Raw genomic sequence first — 8378 nt, forward strand, 5'->3', positions numbered from 1 at the left:
GCCTATAAAGCACTTAAAACATAATACAGATCCTGTGTGTAATATTTGTACTCAGTGAATCTGTCACAACATATTATTAAACGGCTTATTACATTCATTTCGCCTGTTGTTTTTTGTTCAGGTCCATTCTTTTTTATTTATTATTATCTATGAGTTTGTCTCATATAATACACTGGAAAGTATCTATTTATGTAACATTTGATATTTTTACATTTCAAATTCCAGTCATGAAATTTTTTTTATTTTTCTAATGCCACATGCCTCAAATGCAGCATAGACAAAGTCAGCCCTCAGCACAAGTTTTGCCATTTACTTGCATTCTTGAACAGATAATCTGTTTCCACCCCCTCACCTCTCATGTAGCCTACTCAGTGACCAGTGTGAACACTGATTCAATAGAAAATAGTTGTCAACTCAAATCACCTTTATTTAAATAGCACTTTATACAATAAATATAACTTAAAATAATCTTTACAGTTATAGACAAGAAAATTGTGATTCAGTGATGCAAACAAATTCAATTCTGCTGTAAAGCTGCTCTAAAAAGATAATAGTAAACAGTCACTATTCAGTTAAAATCAGCTCATTTGTTGAGTCAGTTCCGTCTGACAACTGTATGAAGTCTATCAATTATGGAATGAGTTAAATTAGTCTATAAAGCAGCTCTGGAGAAAACAGTAATTTCATCTTCCAGTTTTTGCTGGATGTTGGATGTAAGTGGCCACACTATCTAATGTAGTACCCCATTAAGCACAGCATCACTGGATGAAAGATAATAGTTATGAAAACAGAATAAAAAGTTAACCTTTCTCAACAGTGGTTTTGTACTGTCTGGTTTATGCCAACTTTTCATTGAATCAGCCAATCCAGATAAAGTGAATGTAGGTTAGCAGAAAAGTGTCATATCTTTTGACATTAAATCTACAGAATTTAAGTCACTTAGACAAACCAAGTAATTTATATAACAAATGACCAAATGCTTTGCTTTGCGAACTTCTCTTACAGTCTAATGCATATATTTAACAGTTAGGGGACTTTGTTAAGTACACAATACACAGTATTGATTTACAATGTCAAACATGTTTTTTCTAAATAGATAAACATTAAAAATGTTGTATCATACATGACTTGATTTGACATGGTACAACAATTAGAAAACATTGGACAATACAATTCAGTTTACATTTTCTTTGTCCTCGACATTGTCAGTTTGGTGTAAATAAATTATTACCATAGGCACGGAGAAACAGTATAAACATTAGTTCAACCTTGGACTAAGACAATGAGGTTAAAGAGCAGCTTAAGTTAAATATTTGTGTTGATCTAGAAAGTGAGGACTGGGTTAATGTTATCTGTACAACTGCACTGCATGTATCAACACGCACACACACACACACACACACACACACATATATTTATATATATATATATATATATATATATATATATATATATATATATATATATATATATATATATATATATCCTGTTAAACTGTTTGGGATCAGAACAATTTTTAATGTTTTTTTAAAGGAGTTTCTTATGTTCATGAGGGCTGCATTTATTTAATAAAAAATACAGGAAAAATGTAAAGTGAAATATTATTACGATGTAAAATAACATTTTACTATTTTAATATACATTAAAATCTAATTTATTCCTGTGATGCAAAGCTGAATTTTCAGCATCATTATTCCAGTCTTCAGTGTCACATGATCCTTCAGAAATTATTCTAATATGCTGATTTATTATCAGTGCTGGAAACTGTTGTGCTGCTTAATATTTTTTGGGAACCTGTGATACTTTTTTTCAGGATTATTTGATGAATAAAAAGTTAAAAAGAAGAGCATTTATTTAAAATAGAAATATTTTCTAACAATATACACTACCATTCAAAAGTCTGGGGTCAGTAAATTTTCATTCTTTCTTTTTTTTTTTTAAAAGAAATTAAAAATTGTATTCAGCAAGGATGTGTTAAATTTATAAGTGATAGCAAAGATTTGTATTGTTAGGAAAGATTTATATTTTGAATAAATGCTGTTCTTTTTTTAACTTTTTATTCATCAAAGAATCCTGAAAAAAGTATAGCAGTTTCCAAAAAAAATATTTGGCAGCTGTTGCCAACATTGTTAATACTAATAATATATCAGCATATTAGAATGATTTCTTAAGGATCATGTGACACTTTATACTGGAGTAATTGCTGATAGAAATTCAGCTTTGCATCACAGAAATAAATTATATTTTAAAGCATATTAAAATAGAAAACATTATTTTATATTGTAATAACATTTTTTCCTGTATTTTTGATCAGATAAATGCAGCCTTGATGGGCATGATAGACTTCTTTAAACAAACATTACAGTTCTTACTGATCCAAAACTTTTGAAAGGTAGTGTGTGTTTGTGTGTGTGTGTGTGTGTGTATGTATAACAGACCATAGTACAGTTACCATGTTGTTGTTTTTGTGTGTAGTTCCTCTAATGTGCCCCAGGGGGCCCTATAGGATTTTCTATGTTAAGGGATCAAATGGATGTAGGCATACAAATAGAGTAAGACATACAAATACGGAAAGCGCATGTAAATAAAGAATTTGTCTTGGCAACATTTTTTTGACATAGAAAAGGCATACGATATGTTATGAAAGGATGGGTTATTAATTAAATTGAATAAGATGGGGATAGGTGGTAAGATGTTCAGTTCGATTAGAGACTTTTTAAAAGAAAGAACTATTGAGGTTAGAATAGGAGTGGAATCCTCAAACACCTACTCAATAGAAAATGGTACACCTCAGGGGAGTGTATGTAGCCAAATATTGTTTAATATAATGATTGATGTTTTTTTTGCTTTTTTTTTCTGGAGTTGAACAGAGAATGAGTAAAGCCGTATATGCAGATGATGGGGCATTATGGGTGAGGGGTTGTAACATTGGTATACTGGAGGCAAGAATGCAGAAAGTAATAGATCAGGTTGGAAACTGATCATATGAGTGGGGCTTTCTTGAATGTGTGGAAAAGATGCAATATACGTTTCACTAAAAAGAAGGTATAGAGGCAAAAAATAAAAAAAATAAAAAAATTGAGAATAGACACTTTTGCTTGCTGTAAGACAATAAGTATGACTGTCATCCCACCATGGTTATTCTGCTTTCCTATAGTAAATATTTAAATAAAAGACACTGTGAAATCTGGCATATACCAAAATATTCAACAGTATATAGAAACCAGGTATGAAGATACAATACAGATATACACAGGTGCATCCAAAGATCCAATAATTGGCAAAACAGATGCTGTATTCATCCCAAAATACAATATTAGCATCCAAAAAAGAATTTCAGATCACCTATCAGTCTTCTCAGCTGAAATAGTGGCCATTATTTTAGCACTACAATGGGTAGAGGAAGTTGTATAAGATAGTCATCTGCTCAGATTCCATGTCCTCATTAAGTATCCAGAGTGGAAAATCTGTATGTAGACAAGATCTTTTGGATGAAATAAATCAATTAATTTTTTTTAGACTAACTTTTCCAGGGTTCCAGTGCATGTGGGTATTGAAGGAAATGAAAAGGTAGATAGGTTGGCAAAAGAAGTCCTGAAGACAGAACACATAGAAATGCAAATACCACTTAGTAAATCATAAACTAAAGTTATCATTAAAGACAATATTAATAAAATGTGGCATAAACATGTCAGCTGGAGTGTCCATGAACTCCTATAGAGGGCACTCCACTCAGGACTCTGGCATCTTGTATTTCCATTCCCAACTCCATTTTCCATTATCCCATGTTTAGGGTTAATAACCACCAGGTGTTCCCCATTACCACTCCCCTATATAAACTGTGTTTGGACTCTCAATCACTGCGAAGTCTTGTTTAGTTCTGTCTGGCATTTCCGTGTTTGTTCCTTCCGTGTTTCTTCCGTGTTCCTTCCTTCCGTGTTTGTTCCTTCCGTGTTTGTTCCTTCCGTGTTTGTTCCTTCCGTGTTTGGTCCTTCCGTGTTTGACTTACGATTGTGTATACCAACTTTGATTCTCTGCCACCTGCCCCGACCTTTGCCTGGTACTGTTTCTGATTTTGGATGTCCCCTGCATACCTGACCCTGTTATCTGATCATTGCCTGTTTGACTACTCTGTAAATAAAGTACTGCACATGGATCCGAACGTCTCTGACTCTCTGTTACAACATGTGATCAGGAGGAGAAAGGAAGACATTTATATAGCATTCAGAAAGAAGTGATAGTTAGAAAGTATAGTAATCTGAGGCAGCAAGAGGAAACAATTTTAACAAGGCTAATAATAGGGCACACAAGTTTAAATAGTAGTTTAAGGTTTATAGGAAAACACCAGACAGGATTGTGTATATGTTCTGGAGAAGTGGAAAATTTTAAACATGTACTCTTTATATGTAGAAAATAAAGAAAAAAAGGAAAGAACTAGAGAGGGCATTGAATAATGGATTGATCTTAAAAAACTTACTGAGTTTGCCAGGCACATAATCTATAATTAAGGCTGTCATGACCTTTCTGAAAGAAACTCAGCTTGTAAACAGATTTAGAATATATATATATATATATATATATTTTTTTACACAGCAGAATGTTCCAATGAGTTCACACCTCAGTCCAGTAGATGGCGGTAATGTACTTCGTTTGCAAACTGCCAAATAAAAACCGAAGACGAAGAAGAGTAAAGCTGTGTTCCAAAGTTGAGTATACACACTTAAAGCCAGGCCTCTAAAGTGCACGAAGGGCCCTCCGAAGTGCATGAAGTATGCTCCGCCTTCAGAGAATTTCCTAATTGCGACACCAGAGGTTCCCGATTAGCGCTCTGTTGCATAGCAACGGTATAAGAGGAGAGCTGAGAAGAGGACAATCCTACCAGGATAGGTGGAGCCTGAATTGCTCATTTTTGTTTTTATGTTTTACGTCAAAATGGAGGAGATGGTGATGTGCCTCAGGCTTAGCCAAGACCGAGGCCAGGTAAGTTACACTGGTTTGCTGGGTCCTTTGTCGGATTACAACTTTCAATGCAGGTTTTGACTTGGACCTTACTTGAATAATGTAATGATACATATTAAAAATACATGTAGGATAGTACTTTTACTTAAAGGATAGTTCAGCCAAAAATGAAAATTCTGTAATCATGTACTTGTCAACAAGTTGTTAAAAAAAAAAAGGTGAAAGTGACGTGACATACAGCCAAGTATGGCGACCCATACTCAGAATTCGTGCTCTGCATTTAACCCATCCAAAGTGTGGAGCACACACACCGTGAACACACACCCGGAGCAGTGGGTAGCCATTTATGCTGCGGCACCCGGGGAGCAGTTTGGGGGTTCGGTGCCTTGCTCAAGGCCACCTCAGTCATGGTATTGTGGGCCCGAGACTCGAACCCACAACCTTAGGGTTAGGAGTCAAACCCTCTAACCATTAGGCCACGACTTCCCCTTGTTCCAGGTTTCACACAAACTATAAGATTAAATCATTCATTCGGAACCAGCTTTCGAATCTATAAACTCTCTCAGAGCGCGCTTCACATCAGCGCATCTTGTCTGCACTACAGCGACCTGCTTCACGCTGCGATACAAGACTTTCACTCGCATTCCGGGACAGCTGACAGAACTGTCACTTGACTAATCGGGTCATTGTTGCATTGTCACAAAAAATTTATAATTTACACTCCTTTTTAAGTATTTTAAGCCATTTGGTACTCGCGCGCTCCAAAGGCTGTATTATGTGCCCTCACAGTCACGTTGCGCGTATAAAGCAGACTAGACTAGCAGACCAGGGAGTATTATATAGAGTTATATAAGAGTAATTTTTCGTAGTTTGCTTAAGCAACCAAATACACACAATATGATGTCTGATGGGTGTTGACAAATAAAACAATTTCATGGCACACTCTACTGAAATACAGGGGGGAAAAGAAAGAAAGGGGGAAAAAGTCAATAATTAAACAACACTGCGTCGTCAGTGTTGGTATTGTATCGGACACTTGCACTTAACATTATATGAAAAACAAGCTCAAATGGAATTAACAAGGTTTTTGCCGGCGAATGAGGAGATCTGTGTTTTGTCTGTCAACAGAACGGCCGCATCTGAGGCAAGTGCATCACACTCATCACTCATTTACAGAATATTTATTTAAAACGTACAAAGTATATTGGCTAGATGGCAAAAAAAACCTAGTTCTACAGTCTTCAAACACACAAAAACATTAGCCTTTACAGACAAAGTGTTTGAGTAAAGAAATGCTGTACTTTTCAAACAGTTATTTGTCTGCCCTTTAAGCGGAGATCTGTCTCCTTCAGGCTGTGCACAGCGCGTCAATCTGAGTGGAGGCGGGTGAAGTTACAAGGTTCGCTGAGAACTGGAGGATCCAATGGCGTTACATAGTTTACTGACAAGCTCTTTTTAATACTTATCGTTGGTTAAATATTTGTAAAACCCTCTGATTTAAAATAATAATAACGAATTATAATAGATATGAAGTCTGGGTAGTTTCACGGCACATCTGACTGGGTTAGGGTATGGCAACTGCTATTCTCTGCCATAGAGCCCTGCACAGGCTTTAAATTTAGGCCCTAGCCTGGCCCATGTCCTACAGCTTTTCAGAATTTCCCCTTCTCCCTAAACAGCTTATACCGTTTCAGCTATTAAAATAGTTCAGTTTGTATGTAATAGCAAGTGATTATATTTCATTAAATTTTTTATTAAGTTAATTTATAAAAATGATGGAGCATTTTTTTTTCCGTTAAATATGTTTTACTTTTTTTTTTAAAGGGATACTCCACCGTTTTTTTCATAGTAAACTATGTTATTCCCTTAACTAAGACGAGTTGATACATACCTCTTTCGTTTCGAGCGCTTTGACTTGGCGCAGTAATATCTTCACTCGTGAAAAGTCCTCTCACCGGCCCCCGCTCCCCATGTGAAGATATTACTGCGCCAGGTCAAAGTGCTCCCGAGCACTTGCTATGGTATTCCGCCATACAATATAGTTATCCATTTTACACGCTTAGAAAAGCGCAACGTTTTGTTTTGTGTCACTGTCCTAGCTCTAAATACACTACTCGAGTAACTGTATTTAAATAGGGAAAACGTGGAGGTGTTTGGTAGCTTCTCTGCTTGGCCCCTATTGAATGAACTGGGCTAAGCTAAGTGCTAACAAAGTTTTGCCGCAAGACAGAGCGATTTAGTGCACGCACTGAGACGAAAGTGGTATGTATCAACTCGTCTTAGTTAAGGGAATAACATAGTTTAATATGAAAAACGGTGGAGTATCCCTTTAAGTAACGACCAAGCGGCCAGTAGCAGACAGTGAGCCTATGTTTGATCAATTTAGCCTTCTCAAATCATCACGACTTTCCTAAAATAAAATCTATAGATATGAAACAGTTCAAGCATATAGCATGTTTAAACGTTAAACCTAGATAAATGTGCGCTATATCCAATAGTTGTGCAGGAGACGCATTGCAGGACATGCAGGCGCCAGCGTGATTACTTGCTTTTTTTTTTCAGGGGATAGGCCATCATTTTTGCTTATAAGTTAAGACTGAGTAATACATCATTCGTAACTGTAACGGGTCTACTTTTATTTGTGTGCATTTACTATAGCAACAAAATGTTGTGCTTTTATTAAATAAAGAAACATGATGCACTTTCTGACCTCTGGTCTTTAACAGGAGGTGCCGAATTGGATTTCGGAGGTGCTGAATCCGGATCCAGCTTGTTCCGGCACAAATAAGCCCTGTCTAAGGCCAGTTTTTCTGTTATGTTTGCTAGGCATGCTATCCTATTGTCACACTGGTAACAATACCAGTTACATTTACCAACTAGCCTTGTTTTAATCTGTTGTCAAAGCTGTCGATAAGAAAACAGGCTTGCTGCATCAGGCTCATTTATTGGGGATGCTTTCATTAAACTTATCCGACTATTTCCAACACACTGGGTTTAGTCAGTGATTTGCTGTTTCTCAAGCTAACTAGTGTATCGATAATGTGCTTGATACTTAATGTGCAGATCGTAAATTTGCTTGTATCAATGCTAAACATTATCTGGACAAGGGCAAATGCTGTAGCCTAAATTCGAGTATTGAACATATGCCGTACTGCTTTAAAGGGGCACGCTGCTCATTTTAGCTGTTATAAAAGAGGACCCCTTTGCTACTTCTATTCTTCTGTAAGGGAATGCTGCCCTACACTATGCATTTCAGCAGGTCTTTGCTTAAAGCTATCAGGGTATCAGGATCGCTTACTTGTTAAGGCTTATCTAGTGTCCAGTATCATATTGTTGCTAGACTTGCCGTGGCATAAGCGGGATTTATACTTGCCTGGCTCCACTTTGCGAGCCTCTGCTGACTGCGCATGCACCTTCAC

Source organism: Cyprinus carpio, chromosome A17, assembly GCF_018340385.1.
Source record: "Cyprinus carpio isolate SPL01 chromosome A17, ASM1834038v1, whole genome shotgun sequence".
In the NCBI taxonomy this organism is placed as follows: domain Eukaryota; kingdom Metazoa; phylum Chordata; class Actinopteri; order Cypriniformes; family Cyprinidae; genus Cyprinus; species Cyprinus carpio.